This window comes from Pelodiscus sinensis, chromosome 1 (genome assembly GCF_049634645.1).
Source record: "Pelodiscus sinensis isolate JC-2024 chromosome 1, ASM4963464v1, whole genome shotgun sequence".
NCBI lineage: Eukaryota > Metazoa > Chordata > Testudines > Trionychidae > Pelodiscus > Pelodiscus sinensis.
Window position 1 is genome coordinate 233,656,009 of NC_134711.1, and position 27,699 is coordinate 233,683,707.

At 41.0% G+C, this 27,699-nt stretch overlaps 1 protein-coding gene across 2 annotated transcripts in view; it reads left to right on the forward strand.

Annotated features, from left to right (window-relative positions):
* Nucleotides 1-27,699, forward strand: part of NCK2 (NCK adaptor protein 2) — a 126,278-nt gene that overhangs the window by 19,185 nt on the left and 79,394 nt on the right. For both annotated transcript variants that reach the window (XM_075917651.1, XM_075917655.1), the window contains exon 2: nucleotides 24,799-24,872. The gene's annotated coding sequence lies outside the window, so the exon portion shown is untranslated. The remainder of the gene's footprint in view (nucleotides 1-24,798; nucleotides 24,873-27,699) is intronic.

Below are 27,699 nucleotides of genomic sequence, written 5' to 3' on the forward strand. Positions count from 1 at the left end.
GGGCAGTGCATCATCATTGCCCTTCATGCCCACTGGCGTATAGGACAGCAACAAAGGTCCTCCACTTCTGTCTGTCTCTGGGCAGCCTCAGTCATACAAGTCACTATAAGTGACTCTGGAAGGCTGTCTCACAGAGTTGAGAAGCAATTCTTTGTTGTTGTTTCCGTAACAAAAGCTTTTTCTAGGTCAAGGTTGTTAGCCCTGAGCCAAACCCTCACTCCTGGAGGACCAGTGTGCCTGCTTGGTCTGGCTCCTCCCCCCTTGACCTTTCCGGCTTGGTTGAACCTACCAGGAGCACTAAGCTCCTGCTGGCACAGCTCTTGGGATCATAAGAACATGAAGCTGGCGTGGTGCAAGTCGGGACTAAACAGTCTTGGCTCGTGCTGCCCCCAGGAGATAACCCCTCTGTGGCTCTGCTTTTTAAATGTAGTAAAAGACTGGTGGTCACCAGGCTCTTCCTATATTTAAAAGGCAGAGCTGCAGCAGTCTGGGACCGGGCATGAGCCAAGACAGATGACTCCTGGCTTGTGCCCAATCCCCCACTGTGCCTCTGCCTCTCCTGTCCCCCAAGGAGATAGTGCTAGGGGGAATCGGCTTTTAAGATGGCTCCCCCCCAGCACCAGCTCCTGCTACCCCCCCCCTTGCTGCCTCTGATATAGCAGAGCGTAAGCTTGTTGGGTAGTCACTTACAACCCTAATGGGAAGTGTACTTGCCCATCATCAAAATAGTGAAACTGATTGTATAGAATGCTATTAAATATCAAAGTAAGCAAATTGGAAATATTTTTTTTTCTTCCTTTAATCTTTCAGTTTCAGCAGCACTAAGTATTGCTTTAGTCTGCTATTGGTACAGATTGAACCTCTCTAGTCTGGCGCTCTTTGGTCCGGTAACAGCATGGTTTTAGTTAGCAGGATGTCCACTTATCAGGGGTGTTGCCAAGTTTCCCGTGGTCCCATAAAGTTTGTTTACTGCCACCAGTCTTGGCTCTCAGTGTGCTGTTATTTAGTTCTAATTTACCCTAAATGTCTTCTAAGAGCCTAGTAAACAGTGGAAGTGTTAGTAATGACAATATTGACCTCCTGCAGTCCAACAAATTCTGTGGTTTGGCACTGGTAAGGTCCTGAGAGTGCTGCACTAACTTTCAGGTGACAATATGATTTTTCAAACAGACAGTGTTTCTTTAAGTGTAATGCAGGATATAGCTGTGCCTTACGAATTGTGGTTTGAAGCTTTTCTAAGAGAAGGTGTGGGTGCGCACAATATGCTGTCACAGGAGGAGAAGTTTAGTTTAAAGACTTAATCATAAGATCTGTCACTTCCCTACATAACAGTATAAGACTCTTTTTTGTTGTTGTTGAAGGAAGGAAAGTGCTGGTTTGGAAGCCTCTTTTCAAATTTGGGGGGAGATTATTAACTCTAAAATTACAAGATTTGGGTTATTCATACAACATCCTCTGCACTGGACTCTTAGATTGCTTTCAGTTTCAGAGAAACAACTGGCAAATCATGTGATATATCTATATATATATTTTAGAGAGTTTGTGTGTGTGTGTGTGTGTGTGTGTATGTGTATATATTTATATAAAAATTTCAGTTTGTGCATCTGTCTGTTGTTCCATGAGTACATCTGTAAGGCTGTTTAAGAACTTCTCCTAAATCAGGGGTGGGCAAGAGAGCCTTCATGGACCGCATCCAGCCCACCAAGCAGATTGATCCAGCTCGTGGCCACCCTGCTGCTCCCCCACCCCCAAGCCAATCGAGACCTGGGGCTGGGGGAGCAAGCAAAGTCTCCTCCCCCTCAGGGGCAGTGCCTAGAGTGAACCAGCAGCTGTTTTGAATAGCTGGAGGTTCACTGTAAGCACTTTCATGCCCCTTGCTGGGTGGGGGCAGGAGGCAAGAGGCTTTGCACCTAATTGGCCTGGGGGTGAGGAAGTGCACGATGTGTCCTCCTGCTGCCAGGGGCACTCAGTGCCTAGAGGGAACTGCCAGACGTTCAGAACAGCTGGCAGTTCTCTTTAGGGGTCAGGGGGCAAATACTTCACATGTTCCCTCTGCCTCCAGGCTAATCATGGTCTGTGGGCGGGGGAGCATGGAAGTGTTCTGGCCCCGTCCCTTCCACCCAAGGTCCTGCCCCTTTCAGCCACTTCAAAAATTTGTGAAGTGACCCACCTTCTAAAATTATTGCCCACCCCTGTCCTAAATGGGAAGACCTAGGACCACCTGGTATTCAGCTTTCTCTTATCCTAACTTAAAGCAAGGCCAGGGTTTAGTAAAATGGGAAGCGCTTGGAATGGGATTGTTTTCCATAACATGGAAAGGGAGGGGTTTAATGGGAGGGACGGTTATGCTCTGTAATTACCACGGGGGGCAGTGAGTCCAGGGAACATTTATATTACAATGACCACAGTGGGGTGGCTGCACTAGGAAGAGAGTGGCCAGCTGGGGCCAGGGCTCTCCATATTGCCAGCTACTGGCCATGGGTCAGTTGCATCCCAGCCCCAAACCCCTCCTTGCCAGCCAGCGACTCCCACCGCTGCTGTTCCTCTGGGAGCATCTGCTGTGGCCAGGCAGCACAGCCCTCTTTCCCTCCCACCCCCCAAGGAGCCGCTGGCTGTGACCAGGCAGTCCAGCTCCCTCCCCCTCAGAGGAGTCACTGAGCCAGGGGTGTAGTGCAGCTCTTTTTCCAGGAGGAGCTGCCAGCCAGAGTCAAGGAGGCCCAGGAAGCCTCTGTCATTGGAGCAGTGCTACCTTGCCGCCATGGGCAGCCCCTGTGAGCCCTTCCACACCTCCCAGCTCCCTGCTCTGACTCCCAAACCCCCACCCCCTTGCCTCAGCCACCCATACCATAGCTCCCTCCCCTGAGCTCCTCCTCACTCTCATCCCCTGATGTCTGCATTCCCCACAGATCCAGCCTTCTGCCCTAAGCCCCTCCTACCCCCAAACTCTCACTTCTGCACCCTCACACCTCCAGCACCCTGCCCTGAGCCTTTCCTCATCCCTGAACCCTCACTCCAGCCCTCCCACTCCCGCAGCTCCTGCCCTGGGCTTCTCCTTGTCCCCCAGCCTCCTGCTCTGACTTCTGCACCCCCTGCCCTGAAGAACCTGAGCAACACACACACACACACACACACACACACACACACACACACACACACACACACACACACACACACACACACACACACACACACACACACACACACACACACACACACACACACACACACACTTTTCTGCAGTGGAGTGAGAGTTTTTAAAATTATTAGTCCAGAACTCATATTGGAATAAACTATTTTGGGGCATTGCTTAAGGTTACATAGATATATACACATGGCAATTGAGTTAATTTTTATGATTCAGATGATTCATTTAAACTTTACATTTACTACAAAACCTTCTAAAATAAAAGAAACGGCAGCATACCAACATTTTGTGAAAAGTACATATTTTGACAAGAAGCTGACTTGTTTTTTCAGAGGCAGAAACAAATGGAAGTTTGACATGAGGTAAAGGAGAAAGGACAAAGTGTGAAAACAATGGGATTAAAGAATAAATATTAGCAGTAGAAGTACAGAGAACTCTCAACAGGCATGTTATAAAACATGGCATTCGTTTTAGTTTTATCTTAATTCAGATGTTTTAAAACCACTTACAGTAACTGGAACTGGTAAGCCTCACCCGTTAAGGGTGAGGCTTACCGGTTAACCTTTTACATCCCTAGTATTAAGTAGTACATTTAGCGTTTACTGTAAGTGGTTTTAAAACATCTAAATTAAGATAAATCTAAAACGAATGCCATGTTTTATAACATGCCTGTTGAGAGTTCTCTGTACTTCTACTGCTAATATTTATTCTTTAATCCCATTGTTTTCACACTTTGTCCTTTCTCTCTTACTAATTAAAATGTACAGCCTTTTGAAACTTGGTTTCCTCTTTTTTATTTTCTCATCCTCAAGTAATTTTTCTTCTGCCTTACAGTGGTTACCAGTACTAGTGGTTGCCTCTATAAATTGCCTTAGAGCTACATGCTCTAAGTCCCTTCTGAAATAATGTTGGGGTCACTATGCAATTGAGTGTGCCTGGTGTTATTATGTAGCATCCTGTTAAAAATGAAATTTGCCTAAGCAGGATGTTTATCAATCACACATGTGTGATGTCTTGGCGAGACATAGCAGAATCCATTTCCCAGCTCTGTGGAACTCCCTAGTTATTTGCTACAAAGGACAATGCAAAATGTTACCAGCTCTTTTCCAGAGCATTGAGGGAGTCTTTTCTGTTGGCCTGCTGTATGCTTTTCTCTCTATCTGTTCTTCTTCCTGAAGTTCTTCGCTAGGTTATGCAAGACAAGGCCAGTCTTTCACTGGTCGCCCTGGCATGGCTCCTTTTCAGAGCTCTCCACCTCTAACTCAGAGTGATAGTGGGGACTGATAGAATCATGGCCTCCACTTCCACCCCATTCTTTTGTCCCTTCATTTGACACAAGAGAGACTTTTTGAACTTTTTGGTGGAGGAGTCCTGTTCTAAGAGGTGCAAGAAGTACTGCTGAAAAGTAGAAAACTACCTAGGGTAACTTACTTTGCTAAATGGAGGAGGTTTTCCAGATGAGGTTTTCCAGATGATTGTGGAAGAAAAACATCTTTCCCATTTGTGCTTTTATTCAGCATGTGCTGGATGATGTTTTGACATGAAATATTGGGAATTGGCAGTAAGACCCTTCAGGGTACACATGGCAACTATATCAGCATTTTTACCTTCTGTTGATAACTATTTCCTTTTTTCCAGTCCAGCTTCACTGGGGGTACATCTACACTATGGGCGTTTTCTGGGATACCGGAGGTATCCCGGGAAAAACTCCGCCATGTCAAAGGAATGCGTGTATTACCCTTTTTTCTGCTGAAGAGCAAACATGCTCTTTCGGGGAGCCCTGTGTACCTCATTCTATGAGGGATAAGTGCTCCACCAAAAAAGGAGGCTTTCCTACCATTTGGCCCCGTCTAGACGGGGCCAAATGGCAGAAAAGCCTCTTCTGGAAAAGCGATCGGAAAAAGCTACGTAAATTGCACAGCGCAATTTGCGTAGCTTTTCTAAAAAAAAAAAAAAAAAAAAAACCCTATAGTGTAGACCAGGGTTTCCTAACTTATGGGTCGGGACCCAAATATGGGTTGTGATTACATTTCAAAAGGGTTGCCAAGTGTCTCTCCAGGTGGCTCTGTCCCCTCCCCTCCCCCGTTTTTGAATTGCCTTGGGTCACCAAGTCTTCCTGAATTGTCAAAATTGGTCCCCATCTGGAAACTGTTGGGAACTGCTGGTGTAGACCTAGCCTAAGTTTTTCAAAGGAGTTAGACAAAGTGTTTTCACATGTGCAAAAGTTAGTTGCATCCTAGAGCTTGAATCTTAACAAAAGGGATTAGTCCTCTTCTCCCAAGCCTCAGGCGCTCTGCTTTGTTGCATTTTTCATTAAAGGGCGAGTATTTAGTTGCTATTATGTTAATCAGGGAGAGTTGAGGATGCTAGTATCAGATCCTTCATACCATTTTTTTACACAGATAAAGTTTGCTTTCTTCTTCACTTCCAAGCTTTCTTATGAGAATGGCCTCCACTTTTTGAATCAACCAAGCAATTTTCTTACCAGCCTTCTTCCAAAAGCTTCCTGGTAATCAAAGTGGGAGGAGAGAATTTGCACACTAGATGTTGAAAGAGTTTTAGTGATTTTTTTATCTGGAACAAGTTTGTCTCAATTGTTCTTTGCTTTTTTGGACAAAATGATGTGTGGTCTTGTTTCCATGCAAAGGATTTTGTCACAAATTTGGTTGTATTTGTCTGTTACCACTTAGGTATCATGAAACAACTGGATAGGATAATGGTGTATTTTGGCAAGATTCCAAGTGACCTTTGAAGAATTTCTTGCTAACATGCCAATATTAGACATTTGCAATGTGGCATCCTGGTTATTATGTCGCATGTTTGCCTTTCAGGGCACAATCTCTCAGCAATCTGGAGATAATGTTAAATTTGAGCTAGTGATCCTCCAGTCCCTGTTCCAAACACAGCTTTAGTTGGTATTTCTTGTGAGTCTCCTACACTGGAATGGATGTGCATTCACTAGAAGAATAAAAAATGGTTAATAACCTTTCTGTGTCTATTATTCAAGATGTGATGCACATGTCCATTTCATGATCCTTTCCCCCTCTCTATTTGGAGTTTTTCCAGTAGGAGGGAACCGAGAGAGCAGGAGGGTGTTGTGTGGTTGACCCTTTTATGCTTGCTTGTTGTGCATGAAGCAGCAGAAGGCACTAGCCGCACCCTGACAGGTATCACCTAGACAAAAACTCAACAGTGCATTGTAGCACACACACACCTACAGTAGAATGGACATGTGCAACCCATCTTGTACACTAGGTATGGAAAGGTTAATAACCAAAGTTGTTTTTCTTCTAAATCAAGGCAGAGATTTATTTATTTATTTATTTATTTTGCTGGCTGAAAAGTTCTGTTAAATTTTGATTTGGAAATGCCAGAATTACTTTTTTTAATATTTTTTGATCAGAAGAAAATGTTTTGACATTCCTAAAAGCAAATGTTTTTTTACACGTAACAGAAATGTTTTGTGTTGCTTTGATGTTAAACTTAATTTACTGGTGATGCTAGAGTGCCTTGTTTGTGTTGAAGTTCTCATGCAATGTGTTGTCATTGTCTGTAACTTGGCTCCCTGGCCTGACTGCATCTATCTTGAGGAACCATATTGTTTATAAGAAAAATTGCGGTCTTTGAGATATAGACTGACCACGGAGCCCTGTCCTTTTGAAAGAATGATGGCATAAAATCACTGCACTAAAAATGTAGTTAATGTCAAACTGACTCCAAACAAAATATATTGGTTTAGTTCCTCAAGCCAAACTGTTCTTAATTTGGGTTGAACCAACCTATATCAAAACTTTGATTTTCCATCAAGAAAATCTAAACAAATAAGTTCAGCAAAATTGAATTTTTCCAACTGAGAATTTATATTTTACAGAAATTTAATTTTCTTTCAAAATCACTTTGACACGAAATACCTCTGATCCCTTCTAGTTTTGATTTTTTTTAATCTACTTCCCTCTCAGTTTAGTGTCACTCTTCATAGCTTATTTTCATCACTCAAACTAGGGATGTAAGCGACTAATCAACATTTCAAGGGCCCCTGCTGAGTGGCACTTCTGCCTTTGAAATGTAGCAAGAGATGGGTGGACTCTTGCTACATTTCAAAGCAGAAGCACCCATATCAACTAATACAATAGTCAATGGAAACTCTGTCAACTATTTGATTAGTTGATTAATCTAATTGTAACAGCCCTAACTCAACCCCTTCCTCCTATTATTAACTATCTTTCGTTTTTTACCAGTCACCTAAATGTAGCCTCTAGCCCTGTGTGTGTGTGAGAGAGAATGGTTATTAAGACTACAGATTATATCTTTTTAATATTTTGTTTTTAAAATAATCTGCTGTCTTTGTGTTTCTGATTAAAAGTATGCACAATGTAGATTGCTGAGTCTTTGTCCCTTTCCTATCAATGATTTACGTGTCTTCAGTTTGTTTGGCTTTGTATTGAGAAGCAGCAGCAAAGTCATTTTCATATAAACTCACAAGGTGAGTAAACTTGCTCATGAAGGAAAGGTTTTAATTTTCCTTCGGTATGTAATTTTTTATAATTGTGTGGACTTACAGAATGTGCTCAGCTGAGATTGATCACTGATGTGTGAAATGACAATTATAGCAATGGAGAGTTTTCTGAGGGGAGCAATATATTTTCATGTATAGCTCATAGAGGCGAGTTTAATATGCTGAAGGCTACATTTTCTATTCTCTGTTATTGAAATTTAGTGCTCTTGATCACCTTGCATAGCTTAATCCAAAGCTTTATCTGAAAATGCTCAAGAAAAAAGCATCAAAGCAAAATAATAATAATCTTAGAATATGGGAAGAATTATCTTTAAATATAAAATTAAAATAGATGCACAGAGCCTTAACAAATGTGTTCAACATCTGGCACTCAGTGGTGCCCAAACTCTGGGGCATGCCCTACAGGGGGCACAGAGGAATGTTCAGGGGAGGAGTGGTAGGGCCTGGGCCAATCCCCATGGAGGGTGGGGACGGAGTACCACTTGCTCCTGCCCTAGCTCCCAGCCATTTCTCTGCTCCCCGCTCCATCATAGGCCCTCTCCAGTGCCCCAGCTAGAACTTCAATTCTGGCCTTGGACTCGACTACGGTCCAGATCCTGGTCCCCGACTATGGCCCTGCTGCTGTCTCTGGCTCCTGACTGCAGCTCTTGGAGTGCTGTGGACAAAATACATTAACAGTGAGAGGGGTGTGACATAAAAAGTTTTGGACCACTTTAAGGCTGAGCCTCAAGCTATCAATTATTAAGAGTGCAAAATAGCTTTCTCACCATGCAGTTTGAGATTTAAGGAAAAAAATAGGTGTGTAGTGTATCTAATTATAACATTGACAATCACTTTTTAAATTTCATGTAGTTATAAATGGAATTTTCACTTTTTTTTTTTTTTTTTTTTTTTTACCGGATACAGGATGTTTCTCTTCTTCTTAAACAGTATTGCTTATCTTTTTCCTCTATCTATCTCCAGCATGAATCTCTCATTAGAAATTTGCTACTGAATTGGTGTTAGGAATGTAAACATTGAATGTATTTCCATTATTTTCTTATTATGGTACTGGTTTTGGTTTTGCTTCAGCTCAGTCATCAGTGGAATTCTTTAACCCTTCTACCAACAAAGTTAAAATATGAATCAAGACTAGTGTGTGCATGCAAATCCACTTAGACTGCTCTTTTTAGAATTGGATTTAATGCTCCAGTAAGAAACTGCTCCATAGAGAATTAAAGAAAAATTTTGGTTAAAATAGAAGAAGTTGAGAACCAAATATTTCTTCTGTTAAATCTACGAATCCTAAAAACATAGACATTTCAGGAATTAGTCTGTACAGAAAAAAACATGATCTGGTAGCACTTTATAGACTAACAAAACATGTAGATGGTATCATGAGCTTTAGTGGGTACAGCCCACTTCTTCAGATGACCAGAGTTTTGAGTTTAGGATGTGCAGACCCAAAATAAATAGGAGAGAAGGTGGGGGCAAGGAAATAAAAGGAGGGGGTGGGAGACAGGGAGCAGAGAGTATAGGAAATTCAGGAAGGTAGAAGGAATCAGTTAGTATCTGAAGATTGGGTAGAAATTGCCATTCTATTGTAACCCTTCTGTCAGGTGGAGTTGGCAGCAACAAGGACCAGATTCTATATGTAGACACTCCTTTTATTAATACAAGACAGAACCAGCTGGAGTTCCCATCCATTAATCTGGGACAGTGACACACTACTTCTGGATGCCTCTATGAGACAATACCTCTCCTCTTGCAAACACTGAGTCTATGTATAGAAAAGAAAACTTTTAATAAAAAGGGGAAAGATACCCAACGTTATTAGGGAAAACCCCAACACAACCATGATTTAAAAACAACTATGAACAAAAATCCCCCTAAGAGAATGTGTAGACATTGGAGCTCTGACTGGAATCTAGGCTCTGAAGCCTGGAGTGGGAGTTGAGGGGGGAAAGGGAAAAAGAGGAGTGCAGATTTTAGGGCCTGAACTCAGTGTCTACACTGCTATTTTAGCATGATAGCCCGAGCCTCAGTTTGTCAACTTGGCCTTAAAGATTCACTGCTGCATAAACATACCCATTTAGACCAGGATACAGTTGTCTGAGGCTTTCTATCTCAGTCTTCCCAGCCACCGCCCATCTTGGAGAAGTAAATATTACAGTAAAACTCTGATGGTCCGGCACTCCTGATGGTCCGGCATTATCAGGAACCTGGAAGTGCTCCGGGCAGCCGGACCATTGGAGCTGCTCTGCCCCCAGCTTCCCCGATTCAGCCACTGCTAAAACTGACCAGCGCTGAATCCGGGAAGCAGGGGGCAGAACAGCTGGAGTGCTGCCGGGTAGGTCCAGTAGCGCTGCCCCTCGGGGCTGCGGGACCAACCCGGCAGCACCCCAGCTGTCCCGGATTCAGCCGCTGCTGAAATTGACCAGCGGCTGACTCTAGGAAGCCAGAGACAGAGCTGCTCTGCCCCAGCTTCCTGGAATCAGCTGCTGGTCAGTTTCAGCAGCAGCTGACTTGGGTACACCTGGGACAGAGCAGCTGGGGTGCTGCTGGGTTGGTCCCCGCAGCGCTGAGGTTTGGCGCTACCAGACCAACCCAGCAGCGCCCCAGCTGCTCTGTCCCAGGCGTCCCGATTCAGCCGCTGCTGAAACTGACCAGGGCTGACTCCAGGAAGCCCAGGGCAGAGCAGCTCTGTCTTGGGCTTCCTGGAGTCAGCCGCTGGTCAATTTCAGCAGCGGCTGAATCCGGGACAGCTGGGGCAGAGCAGCTGGGGTGCTGCCAGGTTGGTCTCGTGGCGCCAAGGGTCAGCGCTACCGGACCAACCCGGCAGCACTCCAGCTGCTCTGCTGCAGGCGTCCCCGATTCAGCCGCTGCTGAAACTGACCAGCAGCGACTGAATCAGGGACTCCTGGGGCAGAGCCGGACTATCAGAAGGGAGGGCTATGAGGGGATCTAGGGTAGCATCCTGCCACCCCACCCCAGACCCCTCATAGCTCCCCCTTCTGATAGTCCGGCATATCTGATAATCCGGCACCCCCTGGGTCCTAAAGGTGTCGGATTATCGGAAGTTTACTGTACTTGTTTTCAAAAAACAGAACTTGCCCAGTTGGATTCAGACCATTGCCTTGACTAGTTGTCGTTTGAAACTGAATGCCCAAATTATGTCAAATAGCACTTCTCTAAATATCTCCATAGATGGGCCCTATCCAAAAAACCTATGTCAAAACTAAGCATTTGACCAAGGGAGAAATTGGCAGACGAGTTACATTCACTGCCAGACTTTGTTCTTAGGGCTCCAAGACTATTTCCAGCTCAGTCCAAAAAGGAAGCTTAGGGAGAATAGAGGGAAGACTTGCTCCAGGATCTGTAACAGGGTTTCTAACTCTGTAACCTCTTGCTTCATAGTGAGCTAGCCAAATAATTTATAGGGAAGAGGAAGCAGAGCAAACATCCTTGTTTTTTTTTTAAATCCCCTTTCCATGTGTCTCTTTCAAAAGAGAAAAATGTAGTCATCATTTTTTCTTCATTCTCTACTTCAGAGGAGGGTGATTTCTACAATTCCATCCTTAAAGAGGAAGAAACCTAGCAGAAAGTCCCTCCATGTAAGCTGTTAGAATATTTTCATTCAAATATGTTTTATTTATTTAAATAATGGAGCAGCAAATTGATGAGAAGAAAGAAGAGGGTTGTAAACCTACTCTGGCTAGGGGAGGTAGAAGCTTGCTCACTGCTGAAGAGAATGGTGCAGTGTACGAACTTGGTTCCTGTGAACATCTGCATCTACACTACATCCATTGGAAAAGGAGAATAGTTATTTCACGGTACCTCAGGGTATACTTCTATTGGGGACAAGATAGAAATGTAGAATTTTATTGGTGCAGCCTTTTGAACATAGGCCAGGTTTAAAGCAAGAAACGCTTTATTTACCACTGCTTTGCACCTTGTGAAGTCATTTACTCCAGCACCCAAGTGAATGTGAAGTGGGTGAAATAATGTCAGAGTTAGCATTTTAAATGCACTTTTGCATCTTTGGCATGTTAGATAAGTGACTACACAATGTAAAAGGCCGTGGATAATCCGGCTCAAAAGTTTTATTTTTATGAGAAATCTTAAGGATGGCAGCTACTTCTAACCATCCCTGTATAGGCCACTTCATGATCATTTATTACAGTAATATTTAAGACAGGGAGAATGGCATATAGCTATTTTAAAATGAAAGAAAGTGAGTAGTCTTGCTGTCTGAAGTAATCCTCTATAGTCTCTGAGCTCAGTTACTTGATCTACCAGCGTATTTTAATGGAAGATTGTAGCTAGAGAGCAGCCACTTCATCCTCCCACTAGAATTTCTACTTGTATTTGAAAGGTTGCTTACTAGTATCGAGTGATTTATGATAAAGTGAAATGATCCTTTATGTAAAGTTCAGGTTTTCTTCATGATGCCATTTGATAAATAGAAAATTACAATGCATTAAGAGAAATACCATTGTAGAGCACTTTCTGGAGATGGATAGTTCCTGGAAAGCACATCATGTATATTTGAAAATATCTGAATAATTGGGAAAAAGGAAAGATTCTGCATAGCACATTATATTTCACGCTTAGACCTCAAAGCTCCAGTTATTCTGATCAGCAAAGTATATGGAAGGAAGGCTCACTTTCAGCTACTAACTTGGTTCCTAATTGCATTGTTTGGAGCTGTAGATGTTTTATATTCATAATAGTCTCACAATTCAGTTTATGTAACTAAAGATAATTTATAACATGACTCTCTTCTCCAAACAAGAAAAACTGATAATTGTAAGCAGTAATGAGGTGGTTGATGGCCAGCTATTTGATAGATATGAGGAGTGAGAGGCATCAAGAATTATGGAAACGAGCTATTTTGGAAAACAGAATGTAGCAATAAATGAAGTTGTTTTAATAAACAGTGTTTAAGATTCTATAATTTCCACTCCAACTCATGTAATGAAGTGGGTTATACCCATGAAAGCTCATGATATATTTGTATGCCCACACCCTACACAGTGAAAGGTGTGGTGTTCCTTTTAACACACTAAGCAGACCTACAGCACCTATGGGTATGTCTACACTTGCACCCTCTTTCGAGAGAGGGATGCAAATGAAGACATTCAAAATTGCAAATGAAGCTGGTATTTAAATATCCTATGCTTCTTTTCCATATTTGTGTTATGGCACTATTTTGAAATAGTGCTATTTCGAAATAACAAACACTGTTAAGACGCGGTTATTTTGAGAGAAAACTTAGGGTTATTTCGAAAGAACAGTTTTCTCTCGAAATAACCGTATCTTAACAGCATCTATGATTTTGAAATAGCACCATAATGCGCATATGCAAATGAAGCACAGGATATTTAAATGCCGGCTTCATTTGCAATTTTGAATGTCTTCATTTGCATCCCTCTCTCGAAAGAGGGTGCAAGTGTAGACATACCCAGAGGTGCTGTAGGTCTGCTTAGTGTGTTAAAAGGAACACCTTTCACTGTGTAGGGTGTGGGCATGACTTTTCCAACTGAAGTGTTCTAAGTGATTTATTGAATTATAAACAGAACTCAGATAAGTCTTTAGCTGTTTCATGAGCAGGAAAATTAAATATGGTCCAGTTAGTGAGATTATAGTAGTTCAATATAGCTGTTTTTTTGAATCCATTCTCCTAGTGCAGAAATGTTGAGGGCAAAAATACCTCCCTACAACCAGTAAAATATATACTAGATAGAGGCAGTTGATCCATCAATAACTCAAGCCAGATACAGAGGCGACAGCTCAGGGAATGCAGGTGACTCCCCAGGAGCTGGTATGCACTGGGAGCTGGCTTTTTTACATACCGGGAGCCTGCATGTAACCATGAAAGTTAACGGGTAAGCTCAGATTCATCGGTTAACCGTGTTACGGTTTCACATCACTACGTTCAATTACAGTTGGATTCCAGACAAGTGATTTCAGTTAAGTTTTAGAATTTGTTTGGAGAGGGGTATTGCAAACCGATAAGGCCAGGTCTTTGCTCTTCGGTATAGTTCTGGTTCTTATGAGTCAATGGGCGTACTCAGAAGTAGCAAGGTGTGATGCTAGGTGTTTTTGTAGGATAAAAACCGTGTTGTGAGCTCTTTGAAGTTTGGATCTGTCTACAGACTCTGAAGCCATGTATTAATGTGTTCTGGGGCATCTAGTCTTGTAGGTAGTGGCACATACAGTATGAAACTTTCAAACCAAGAGAACTTTTATCTGTTTTTACAGGTCTCTGTTTCATTTGGATAGCATGGATCCTGTTTTAAACTGTCATTTAAAATACCCATAACCAACCACCTGTTGTTTTACTTCCCTTCCTATTTTCAGTGGTGTCAGTTTGTGACTTTGTTTACTGTCTGTGTTGTTTTATTGCTTATTTTTACTGTTTTATGTTTGTGCACTATTAATCACATTAAGGTTCTGTCTACACTGCCCCCTCTTGCGCAAAAAAAATGCAAATGAGGTGAAGCAGCGCTGTGCCTCATTTGCATAGTTAATTAGGCCTGTTTTTGTGCAAAAGGGAGCCGTCTACACGGAAGAACGGCTCTTGTACAAGAGGGGATTTTTGCGCAAAAAAAGGAGCTGTGTAGATGGCTCCTTTTTGCGTAAAAGCCTCTTGTGCAAAAACGGAGCCTCATTAATTATGCAAATGAGACATGGCAATATTCCATGCTTTGCCTCATTTGCATATATTTTTTCGCAGAGGGGGAAGTATATACATAGCCTAAGAGTTGACATCCCAAAGAAGCTGTATAAGCCTGAGTGAATGCCTTTTACTTTCCAGTGTCAGTAAATATTGTATTAATATTTGCAAGGAGAGAATTACTATTTCTAGTTGACTCATATATTCGTTTAGCATCTTAAAGCTGCGATTATGGGAAGATAATATGCACGAAAGAGGCATAGTTTTATGAACTGCAAAAGTCTGTAGATGTTTCATTTTTTTGAGAGCTCCTTTAGTGGAGATTTTGAAGATTTAGTGGTCTATGGGACTAGATTGTTAAATTGAGAGTGATTTTTGAATTGAGCATTTTAAATAAATTCTATCGAGAGAGGTTTTTTTATTAAGCCTTCTGAAGGAAGGGGCAGAGCTGCAGAAGACTAGGGAAAACATTGGAAAATGTATAAGCTGAGGTGGTCTAGGGCAGTGGTCTCCAACCTTTTTAAGCACAAGATCACTTTTTTAATTTAAGAGCAATCCAGGATCTACCTCAAACCCAAACATTCTTGTCCCACCTTCTTTCTGCCCCTTCTCTGAGTCCCTGCTCCTGCTCACTCCATCCCCCATCCACATTCACTTTTATCATTCAGGGGGCAGAAGGCTGAGTGCAGGGGAGGGGGATGCAGTTTCTGATCTTGAGCTAAAGGATTTTGAGTGTGGGAGGCACTCTGAGCTGAGCCTGGAGCAGGGAGTTGAGGTGCAGGAGAGGGCTCATGGTGAAGGCTCTAGGAGGGAATTTGGGTGGAGGGGGAACTCAGGACTAGGACAGAGGTTTGGGGTGCAGGACCGGGGTCAAGGTTCAGAATGTGGGCTCCAATTGGGCACCACTTACCATAGGTGGCTTCTGGATGGTGGTACAGTGGTGCTAAGGCAAGGCCTACCCTGGCCCTGCACCACTCCCAAAAGCAGCCAGCAAACTCCCTGCCCCCCTTCCCCCTTGTGGAGATGGAGGAAGGGAGGAGAAGGGCACCCAGATATCAGCACCCCCTCCTCTTCTTCCCATGCGTTGCACAGCAAGGAGAAGGCTCCCAGGGAGTGGGAGGCAGATCCAGGACAAAGGGCAGGAGCAGCATGGCAGTAATGAGAGGGGAAGATGAAGTTCTGGCACTTGATAACCTCCTGGCTAAACCTGTCAAGATCATCTGTGAAAGGCTCCAAGATCTACCAGTAGATCCCAATCTACTAGTTGGTGACCACTGGTCTAGGGGAAACTAAGGAGTGGGACCATTTGGGGAATAAGGTAGTAAAAGTAGTGGGAAACTCATGGTTACTCTTATACATATCTGAGACCTCAACCCAGAGATGAGGTAAAATTTGACTTCAGAGCCAGCCAGTATTCTGCTAATGTGATGGTGTCTGAGACCTTCTAATGACTTTTTGTCTGTGGGTACATCTAGACTATGTTCCTCTTTTGAAAGGAGATATGCAAATTTGGCACTAATTTGTATGTCTTCTTCTGATCGCTTTTTCGAAAGCGTTTTTTTTGAAAGTGAAAGCAGATTAGACAGGGTTTTTCAAAAGAACTCCCTTTTTTCGAAAGAACCCTTCTTCCTTAAAAAATAAAGTGTACAGGGTTCTTTTTAAAAAAGGAGGGTTCTTTAGGGGGAAAAAAAAAGTCTAAACTGCTTTCACTTAGAGAAATTGCTTTTGAAAAAGCGATCAGAAGAAGATATGCAAATTAGTACTGAATTTGCATATCTCCTTTCGAAAGAAGAATGTAGTCTAGATGTACCCTGTGTATAATTCAAAGGAAAATTTATTGAAAATCACTTTCCTTATTGCAGTTTGATTTGTGGGCATTTTAAAAAGAAATCTTTATATGAGAGTACTTTGTTTCCTAAAGGAAGGAAATGTAGATATCTTCGAAAGCCCTCTCTATATTTAAACAGTACATTAGTCCTTACCCATGCAAACCAAAAAAGAAGCAGTGCCATTTTTGAGGGAGAGATTGATTAACCCACAGGCATTCAGAAATGCAGAAACACATTTGACCATGGAACACAAATTTTTGTTTTATGAGGAAGAGAAATGTTCATGTGTTTAAGAAAGTTAGCATGAGGTAGTGACAACCAATTGCTTTGTAAGAAGAGATGGAAAAAACTGTTAAATCTCTCACAAGTTTGCCTTTCTAAACAGAATGTAGTACTACCTCGGCAAGTGAAGGTTTTATTAGGTTACAGTTACTAACCATATCATGCTGTTAACATGAATAAAAAATGCTGATACTCATTTTTTCAGTTTATTCTGCATCATATGTGAGACCTGATAGAAAAATAGTTGGATTTGCAGTACATTTGTGACACAAACCAAAATTCATGTTGCTGCTGCGTTGTGTTTTATTGTGCTGAGGTGCAAAAATGAAATTTTTCACCATGAACAACTGTAACACACAATTCTTTACCTGTATTATTTCTCATTTAAAAATACGAAGCGTCCAGAAGCTAATGATTGTGGTTCAACCTTCCAGCTTGCAGCTGTTTAATTTTGCAAACTACTTTCAAGTACTGTCTGATGTTTTTGTTGGTGCAATTTTTTGCATTGTAAGTAAATGTTTATTGGTAAATTTACCTTAATTTTGTCAGAATTTTATTTATTTAAATTGATTTTTGTTTGCCATAGTTATGATATAACTTAAAAGAAATGGAAGAAGAAACTTTTGGCTGTCCTGGTTCAAATCTGGTCAATGGTGATGCTGTCTATCACTTGTCAGAAGTCTAGTGACCTGTGTGCAAGTTGTTGGTGCCATTCTGGTGAGTCTTGGACAGGTGTGCTCATGTGACTAGAGCCATCGTCACAATTCAGAAGTAGGGGTGAATTAAGACAGTGTGGTGCTCCATGCCAGAGATTTTCAAACTCTGGGTCACAGTTTGTAAGGGCAAACTGCTAGCTGGCTGCAAGACTCTTTGTTTACCTGCACCTTCACAGATACAGGCGATCACAGCTCCCGTTGCTGCTGATCACTGTTCCCGGCCACTGGGAGCTGTCGGAAGTGGTGCGGACTGGGACACTGCTTCCCATAGCTCTTATTGGCAGGGAGCGGTGATCTGTGTCCAATGGGAGTTACGATCCCCCATATCTGCAGAAGTGGCCACCTAATGGTGACCTGTAAAGGCAAGTGACACAGATTTTGAAAACCCCTGCTCTCAGCTTATGGGGGCAGTTATTCTCTGCCCTCATGCTGTGGCCTTTCTACTCCTTGAGGTAGTAACAGGTTTCACAGTTATGAAGAATGTGGAAGTTCATGACATTTAGCAGTATTGTTTCAGTGTGTCTGCAGACTCAGATGGGTATTACTTATACACTCAATTTATGTTTTAAACTTCTGTTTTCATCTTCAGGCGCTAGGAACCTAATTTTGTGAATGAAAGCAGATATTGTTTCTAATAATCAAATCACAGTACCCTGAGTCCTAGGCCCCATGAAATAGACCTGTAACTTGTTTAATTCAGACCTGATTGGATTCCCTGTTGATAGTTTGTAGACACATACCAAGTATATAAAGAGTGAGGCTGTGTCTAGACCACACAGTTCTTCTGGAAAAAGATACGCAAATTGCGAACCACAATTTGTGTAGCTTTTTCCACTTCTTTTTTCAGAAGAGGCTTTTCTGACATTTGGCCCGTCTACACTGGGCCAAATGTGTGTGGGGGGAAAAAAACCTTTTTTTAGAAAATCCCTTCTTCCACGTAAAACGAGGCTTACAGGGATGCCGAAGAAACTTGTTTGCTCTTCCAAAAAATTTTTTTTTCGAAAGAACAGACGCATTCCTTGGCAATTAATTGACCTTTCACTATCAAGATAAATAGGCCAATGGTGGGAAGACAGAAGTTACTATAGAGAACTTTTTTCTGGGTGTCTGGTTGGTGAGTCTTGCCCACATGCTCAGGGTTCAACTGATCGCCATATTTGGGGTTGGGCAGAAATTTTCCTCCAGGATAGATTGGCAGAAGCCCTGGAGGTTTTTCGCCTTCCTCTGTAGCATGGGGCACGGGTTACTTGTGGGAGGATTCTCTGCATCTTGGGGACTTTAAACCATCGTTTGAGGACTTCATTATCTGAGGTATAGGTGAGAGGATTATTCTAGCAGTGGGTGGGTCAGATTCTGTGGCCTGCATTGTGCAGGGGGTCAGACTAGATGATCATAGTGGTCCCTTCTGACCTTAAAGTCTGAGTCTATGACACGGCAGAGTTTTTCCGGGATACTTCCAGTTTCCTGGAAAAACTCTACGATCTAGATGTACCCTGAGCTAGTCACTTGTCTCTAGAGGAGGTCCTTCCAGGACAATCTTCAAGCATGATTGGAACATTTCACTGATACAGTCTGTATGCTAATTCACAGAATGGCTAAAATACATTCATGTCTCCTATGCTGTTAGTTTGATATTATTTGCATTAGCATCCATTTATCGTACTAATTTATTTATTTATTTGTTTATTTGTGATTTGGTATGAGATTTCCTATCTATATTTGAAATCTAAACAGTTTATATGGCTTCAGCAAGTTAGAATCTGTCCTTTACGTGTATGAGGCAGTTGGATGAGATTTTTTTCTTTTCTACTCATAATGGTTGACATGCCTGGGGACATAAGTGTTTAAAATTACTTCTGTAAATATTTACTTGAATAGCTTTTTAAAAATGGTAAATTCATTTTGCCTTTGGAAGCATGTTTTCTTATAGGTCCTTAAAAGAAACACCAATCCTCAGGTCACAGTGGTTTTATTGTGGGGAATCAAATAGCTGGTTAGTGGTTTCCGTTGTTTTTTGTTTTTTTGCACTGAATGTTTTAAAACAAGAAATTAAGTGAGAATTCTGCAGCATACTTTGCAAACTGAAATTGCCATATAACTGAGCACATCTGCAACCTTTGAGTGGTGAAATGTTTTTTGTAACTCAGATCAGTAGTTTCAAAAATAATTAGTTTATGGGAGAAGGTTAATGTGAAACATTAGCAATACATAAACACTGAATACTGTTTCCTCACACTTGGAGAAATTGTTATGTGTTGCAGAATACTGTTTTCTCAAAAAAATAATAATTAATTAGAAATCTGTTTATATTGCTGGCATTTACTGTATTCCCTTACTTTGCCACGAACAGTATTATTTCTTTTGTGGCTTGCCATTAGAACAGCCCTCTAAAATTTGGGCTTTATATATTAACAGTATTGTGAAATTAATTTGAAGGAAGTTGAACTGTTGTGTGAACAAGTAATCCAGTACTGTTATTTCCTATTAAAGGTTAGTGTTGAACAAAGAAAAAATAGTGAACATAGTAGTAAGGGTGTAAAATCTTATGTAATTAGTTAACTGTTTAAACTTAATGTTTAACTGGTTAACTGATTAAATGGTGGGGGAGGGGGAGCTGCTCCAACCCTGCTGGGCTGGAGTGTCCTTTCCTACCACTTGCCATGGCCAGGCTGGAGCGGCCCCCTTGCAGCAAGCACTGCTGCCACTTCCAGACAGGACTGTCGGCTCTTAGTCCATATAGGCTGGGGGACAGCAACCCCGCGCAGTGGCCTGTCAAAGCGGGCAGAGGGTTGCGCCTCAGATACTAGTTATCAGTTACATGGATACTAGTTAATCGGTTTTTTGATAAAATCTCTACGTAGGACCCTAATGAGTGAAGAAAAATTTGTGCTGCATAAAGTAATTTTAGCAAGCTGATGTAAATTTTGTAATCTAGACATTTTATTTTGTGAGGTGCATCTAATAAGTGACAAATTTGGACAAGATAATGATTTTGACTTTTTGCCAGATGAATACCAAAAATTATTTTCCCTTCCCCCTTCACTTCCAGATAAGGACATGTATGCGAATATTTTTGTTCTCTATTTCTGGTTTCAGTTTTGGAACTGGTTATATATCTAATCTGCACTTAAAATTACTTCCACTTCTAACCTCGGCAGGACTTTTTTGGGGTATTCAGATAGAAAGAACATAATTGGATTTATGCCCAGAAATTCTATTCAGATAGCTTTGGAGATGTCATTAATTTGACAGCTGCCATAAGAAATCGTGCGTTTCAGAGCACTGTTTTAGGGTTGGAGTATTTCTCTCTCCTGTTCTTTCCGCTGACTTGGTATGATAAAATTTATAGATAAAATATCACCAAAGTGCACTGAGTCAAATTTATACCGGCCAAATCACGGAGATAAAATTGTAATGACAGTTATGATTTATTAATCATTATCATAATTCAGTCTCTATATTTTTATTTGGGTACTGTATGGGTCATGGAATATTGGTGGTATTAGTCAGTGCTGATAGCAATGCCTGTATGAGTTCCATTATAACTCATATTATGCTAATATTTTCCATACTTGCTCTGTCTTATGTTGTCTATTGTTTTGGAAAGATTAGGCTAACGCAATTCAACCACTTCTTATAGTGAGCCATGGAAAAATATGTAGACCTTTTCGAGCCTCTGGCTTGTTTCTCCTCTCTAGAGGGAAATTCAGATTTTCATTGGTATAACTGAATCTCCTATCACAAGGGGAAAGATGTACCATCCAGACTCTGAAGCACTACATCTCACATCATGGGCTACAGGACTCTGACAATTTTTGAGACTCGTGTATTACGTAATATTTTAAAAAATCAACTATAAAATGGTATAATCTAAAATAAGGAGACTTCTCTTGTGAATATCAGATAAGAGGTTAATCTAGTTTTTGCAATGTATTTTAGAGTACTTGCTTGTCCTAAAGAATAAGGGATTATCCATTGCATCCCTGAGAGGAGGGTTGGGCAATAGGCAGCCCATGGGCTGCCAGACTCTGTATTTACCTTGGTATTCACTGGTACAGCTGCTGGCAGCTACTGTTGGCCATGGTTTGCCATTCCAACATCTCCCATTGGCCGGGAATGGTGAACTGTGTGCAACTGTGAGCTACCATACTATCCGACTCAGGTAAATAAAGCATCCGGTGATCTTCCAACCTGTGCAGCTCCTTGCCAGAGGATGCAGTGAAGGCTAGAACTTTAACAGGGTTCAAAAAAGAGCTAGATTGATTCATGGAGGTTAGATCCATCAATGGCTATTAGCCAGGTTGGGTAGGAATGGTATCCCTAGCCTCTGTTTCTCTGGAGGTGGGTCACAGGAGAGGGATCACATGAGGATTACCTGTTGTGATCCCTCCTTCTGGGACATCTGGTGTTGGCCACTGTCGGCAGACAGGATACTGGGCTAGGTGGATCTTTGCTGTGACCCAGTATGGCCGTTCTTATGTTCTTAAAGGTACATTTCTGATGGAGGTCAATGGGGCTGGGCTATTTTATATGTAAAGCTACTAAGAAATGTATGTATCAATACCATGATGGCAGTGCTTATATTATGTAAATAATCCCTAATAATAATTGCTAAATGAGACCACTTCCAAACCTGCTTACAAAAGGGCCTGATCCAATTTCAACTTTAAACTAGGATTGGGCCCAATGCAGTCTGTTGACATTACCAAGAAGATCCAGTTAACATTTAGTCACCCTTCAAAAATATAAGGCACCAATTAGTAAAAGCCCCACTGTTTGGTAGAGGCCATCTTTGATGAAAATTGGAGAGATTTTGAATTGACTTCTAACAGCAGCACTTTCTCTCCCTGGATGTGGGGTCTTTAGTACAGGTTTCACTTTGGTGTCAGAATAATTCAGAAATGTGTTGCCACAGCTAACTCCATTCAGGTCTTACCAACGTGCAGCCAAAAGACAGAAAAACAATCCCTTGAAACTGAAAGTCAAAACATCTCACCTCTTCACAGAGCTCACAAAGGGCTTATTTACCAATAATAAAAATCATGACAGTCCTCTCTGTAGAGCATGGCTACTCAACATGTGGCCCACATCCCGTTTGTTTGCGGCCCGTGGTGCAGTTTGGGTTTACACGGGGCTCAGCATGCGGCCTGCGGGTGGGATCCTTTGAACATGGCCTCCACGGGGGACACACTCCACAACAGCAAGTCAATATAATGGTCTTCTTTTGATATGTACTTTAGTAGTTAAATTCCTGAATTGTCATTGCTCATTAAAAATGCTGTCATATGGGTGGAAATTAAATATTGCATTTTATTAATATCAACAGAACTGACTTAAATGGGGTTTGCATGTTGTGTAGTCTTGCCTTAATCTTTATGTTCATGCCCGTCAGTGTGAAAGAAGCTATTTGCATATATATATTTGCATGTATATGCAACCACACTTAAGTTGCAGCCCTTGTCATGTGTTGTGAGTATCATTGTGACCCCAGGGGCTTCCAAAGTTGAGTAGCCCTGTTGTAGTAAGACGTTACATCTCGCCTCCCTGTGGACATGCCATGTGTTTTCACGTGGCATCTTAACACACTGCTTAAATCAGGGGTGTCCAAACTTTTTTCAAAGAGGGCCAGATTTGAAGAAGTGAACATGCGTGAGGGCCGACCATTTTGCCTGACATTCTTTGAACCATTAAAATTAAATGCAAATTAACTATTTTATGCAAAGTTTATTGCAAACGGCATACTTTTCATTTCGTCACATGGATGACAAATCTAAACAGGTGTTAAATCACTCTGCCTTTCATATCTGAAGGCCAGATGAAAAAAAAATCCAGGAAGCTGAAATATATGTCAGGAACATTGTAAAGTACATTACATATTATTGGTAATAAAGGTTGTCTGTCAACTTTTAAGTTAAAAAAATATGAACAGGAACATAACACCAAGTATACATGTTGTGTCCAAATATATTTATAACTGATTTAGACCAACTGACATTAACTGAGATTTTACAATGTATTCATCTCAATACATATGGATTCGTTGGGGGCCATAAAAGATAGATATTGCCAAATTACCGTATTAAACCGGAACACGGGCCGCAATTGGCCCGCGGGCCGGACTTTGGACATGCCTGGCTTAAATCATCAACTGCTTGGATGAGGAAGACTCTTAAAGAGTTTGTCCATCATCCACACTGGAGTGACACAGTGGTTTCACCACTGTGGTAACAGACCCAATCTCTCTTTGGGCTTTTGTGGAGCCCAGGGCAGTCTCTCAGGGTTGCTCTTTTTCAGTGATTCTGAAGCCTTCTGGCCTGTGGACCACTTGACTCCATTTACACCTTTTTTATGGACCATCAGCTCCTAATGGAAACTCACTGTTAACTACATAATTACTCCTGAGCCATTTTGCTAGTGCTGCTGCTAGAGAGAACAGTTTAATTTAAGTTATTAAACAGATTAATAGTTTTAACTTTCTCAGGTTAGTTCATCAAACTTCATTTTAAATAAATAAAATATGAATGTATGACCAACACAAAAGGCTTCAATGTTTTCTTTATTTATGGCAGAGGTGAGGAATCTTTTTTGGCTTGGGGGTTGTTGACCCACAGAAAAATCAGTTTGGAACCACACAAGTGAGAAGCAAAAAACCTCCTCCAACCCCCCCCCCCAACTTTCACTGATGTGGCCCCCAACTGAGACAACTCACTTCTCTGGCGCTCTGGTTCCACGGGGTGAGGGGAAGGGACAGGGAGGACTGAGGTTCAGGGCTTTCCATAGCCAGATTTACTCATTAGCAAGTATAGCAATGGAGATATGTCTGTCGGGTACTCTGGCAGGATCTGATACAGATTTGATTTGGGATGTCCTGGTCTGTGGGGGAGCTTGCTTTTGATAAGCATGGAGAGGTTTGAGATTTGTTTGACGGCCAGAAAAGATAGTTAAGGCAAGATTTCTTTGAGGATGGGGTCTCCTTTGAGTATGGGTTGTAGTTTGATGTTACTTTTTATAGGTTCCTGTGTAGTGTAGTAGTGACAAGTGTGCTTGCCAGGTGGTGTTTTATTATTGATTGAAGCTTGTTCTTGTTCAATATTTGGGTGGCCAATTCTATGATGCAATCTTTGCATCCACCAAACAAAGACACTCCACCAGGGAAGTAATTTTCATCAGCTAAAAATTGCCATTTTTTTTCTTTGCTTAAATTGGCCTTTTAAAAAAAAAAATTCAAACTGGGCTAGCCATTTCTGAGAGTATTTCTTAGCATTTTGGGAACACGATATTACCAGTCACAAATTAATGGATTTGCAGTATGTGAAATGTGAGACATCCTTAAGTTTTGAAATGTAATTAAAAATGGCAATGACTATTCAAACCCTTCATGGTCCCTTCGAAAATATTATATGACTAGGGATGTAAGTGACTACTCGAGTAGTCTGTATTGGAGGCAACAAAGGGGAGGGAGCAAGAGCCAGTTCCCCCCTATGACTCCTACTACATTAACTTAAATAAGTTCTGCCACACTGTATTTTTCTGGTTGTACAGATTTCCATATGAAACTTTCATAAGGAAATCTGTAGAACTTAATCCATAGATAAAAATCCTGAGGTGAGTTTATTGTTATAATTGAAATGTCTGCATCTTTGCTGTTTCAGAGACTCCTTGTGAACATAATTTTATTGGGGATTCCTGCCTCTTTCTGTCTGGATCCTTTAAAGGTGTGCCAAAGGTGAGTTAACTCCAAACTCAGTCTTATAACTGACAATGATAGGAAGATAACTGGCTGAATTATTTGGTATTCCATTTATTTAATGTACTTCGGTGCTTATAAATTGTTAAGCTACTAAGAAAAGTGTTAAAGCATTTTCCTCCACTGATCTGAACCAACTAAATTTTAGCTCTCTCTTTCATAAGTGAATAGAATCAGATTAAAGAATTAGATCTCACTAAAGACTATATTTGGCTCTTGCTCTTCTATATTGTCTAATACCTTGCTCCAGAATTTTCTTTTTTTACAGTGCTCAGCCAAAGTTTGTTAGCTCTGATTTATTAATAGGCTCAGCATTGACTCCTCTTGGTTTCCTAAAAACTAGATCCATAAAATAAGTACTGTTGTATATAGTGTTTAAAATAAAATCAGAATTTTGTTTCACTTGCTTAATGTACATAGCCTTCTTATAAAGGAGTAGCAGAATTGCGTAAAGACTTCATCTTACTTAGACCACAGTTTACAAAACATAGATCTGTACTTGGTACATTTTAAAATATTTTTTGGCAGTCTTCAAAGACATGAGGTTGTCCAATTAAATTGTGTTTTATGCAGGATTTGTTGTACAAAAGAATCTTGTTAATTCCTATTTTCCTAATCCACACAGCACACCATTTCCACATGGCAACTGTACTCTGTCACCATGGTTTAGCAGAAATGTATTACCTGAATGCTGTGTATCAGACCAAATTATAGAATCATAGGACTGAAAGGGATCTTGAGAGGTCATCGAGTCCAGCCCCCCGCCCTCAAGGCATCTAGCCCAGTATTCTGTCTGCTGACAGTTGCCAATACCAGATGCTCCACAGGGAGGGAACACAATAGGTAATCCTCACGTGAGCCCGCTCCTGTCACCAATTTACAAACAGAGGCTAGGGACACCGTTCCTACCTATCCTGGCTAATAGTCATTGATGGAGCTAGCCTCCCTGAAACTATCTTGCTTTTTTTTGAACCCTGTTAAAGTCCTAGCTGTCACCACATTCTCTGGCAAGAAGTTCCACATGTTGGCTGTGCACTGGGTGAAGAAAAACTTCCTTTTGTTTGTTTTGACTGGAACGGAACTTATTAAATAAATGCACAAATGTACTTAGTAATACATTATTTTTACTTTTTGATGTTTGCTTGTTTGAGAGTAGAGTTTACGTGTACCATTTAAAATAAAAACAAAAACAAAATACACAAAATTTTCCTTGTGAAATTTAGGAGGAGTATGCACGCATAGATACTTTTTTTTGCATAACTCTAATTTTTTTTTATAGCTAGAGGTAAAAGTACTTAAATAATTGGCTGTTCTCCCAAGATTTTTAGCCCTATATAACAGTCTTGTGAGGTTGAGAATGAGCATTTGAATTAAGATTACAAAATGTGTCATGTTTGCCCCTTATTCCAAAAGGCTCATTTAAAGTTGTGGCCTCTCCAAGAAAAAAGACGTTTAGCTTGTAAATGGTGTTTTTTGTATTTAAAGGCCAAATAGAGGGCAATGTTACATGCTAAATATGCTGAAATAATTCTGTGCAGTTAAGGTAAAAATACCCTATTGTTAACTCAGATTTTCCTTTTTGAGCAGTAGGGGATTTTCTGTCACCTTAAATGTTATTTTCATAAGACTTTTTTTTTTTTTTTAACTGATCTAGTTTGGTGGAAGACAACATTAAAAGATTTTTGTACACAAGGCACTGATTCATGTTTAATCTTAAACTATGATTAGTACAGTTGGCATTTATAGGATAATTTACACAATTAAAATTAAGGATGTGCTTACATGCTTTGCTGAATCAGGTCCAAAATACATACTTAAGTCAAAATTAGGTATATATGGGTAAATCTGTGATTCACTTAGTTGATTTTTTTTGCAGCCACATGTGGCTTTCATACTTTTTAATACATTTAAATATAGGACACATTTTGTGTATGTTGTAACATAATTACATGGCCAACATAGTATATTCCATTGAACTTTGTGGTTTTCAATACATTTTACTCTATTACAGACACTTTAGTTTGTCTAAAAAATTAATATAATTTGAATTCATCTTGTGACGAGAACATCTCTGAATTCAAATTTTACGATTTTTTGAGATAACACATTATTGCAAATAACAGTCTATTCCAGCATCAGGACTATTGATGTAAAAGAGTAGTTGATTAGTTGACTGCCTAATAAGCCTAAGCTTATCCGGCAGTCAACTACTTGCATCTCCTCTCCTCCCCCTGTGGCCTCTATATCAGAGGCATCGAGGGGGAGGGGCAAAGCTGGAGCTGATTTAAAAGCCAGTTCCCTCTCACTGTCTTTCTCTGTGGTGATAGGGGAGGCAGGGGACACAGAGGCGCTGTGGCTCTACCTTTTAAATGTTGTAAGAGCCACCCGGCTCTTAATACATTTAAAGGCAGAGACGCAGCACGGGATCCAGGATGAGCATACCCCCACTACAGCTCTGCAGTTTAAATGGAAGCCTGGCTCCTACCACATTTAAACTGCAGAGCCTCAGTGGCCCTTTATTGACTAATCGTGTACTTGATACAAATTGACACAATTAGTCATGTACATGCTACTTAACATCCTTCATCAGGATGTATGTAAATATTGTCTGGTTTAGAATGTAATATGAAGAGTACTACTCTGCATGTTTAAACTGGGGAGACTTGTCACTAATTTCTTTGAATGAAAAAAAAAAAGGGTTACATTTTACAGTTTTACAAACTAAAATATTTTGGATAATATGTGTATGTATACTGGCAAGAATTAATTTGACCACATAGAGAAAATGGAGGTATCAAAAGATTTT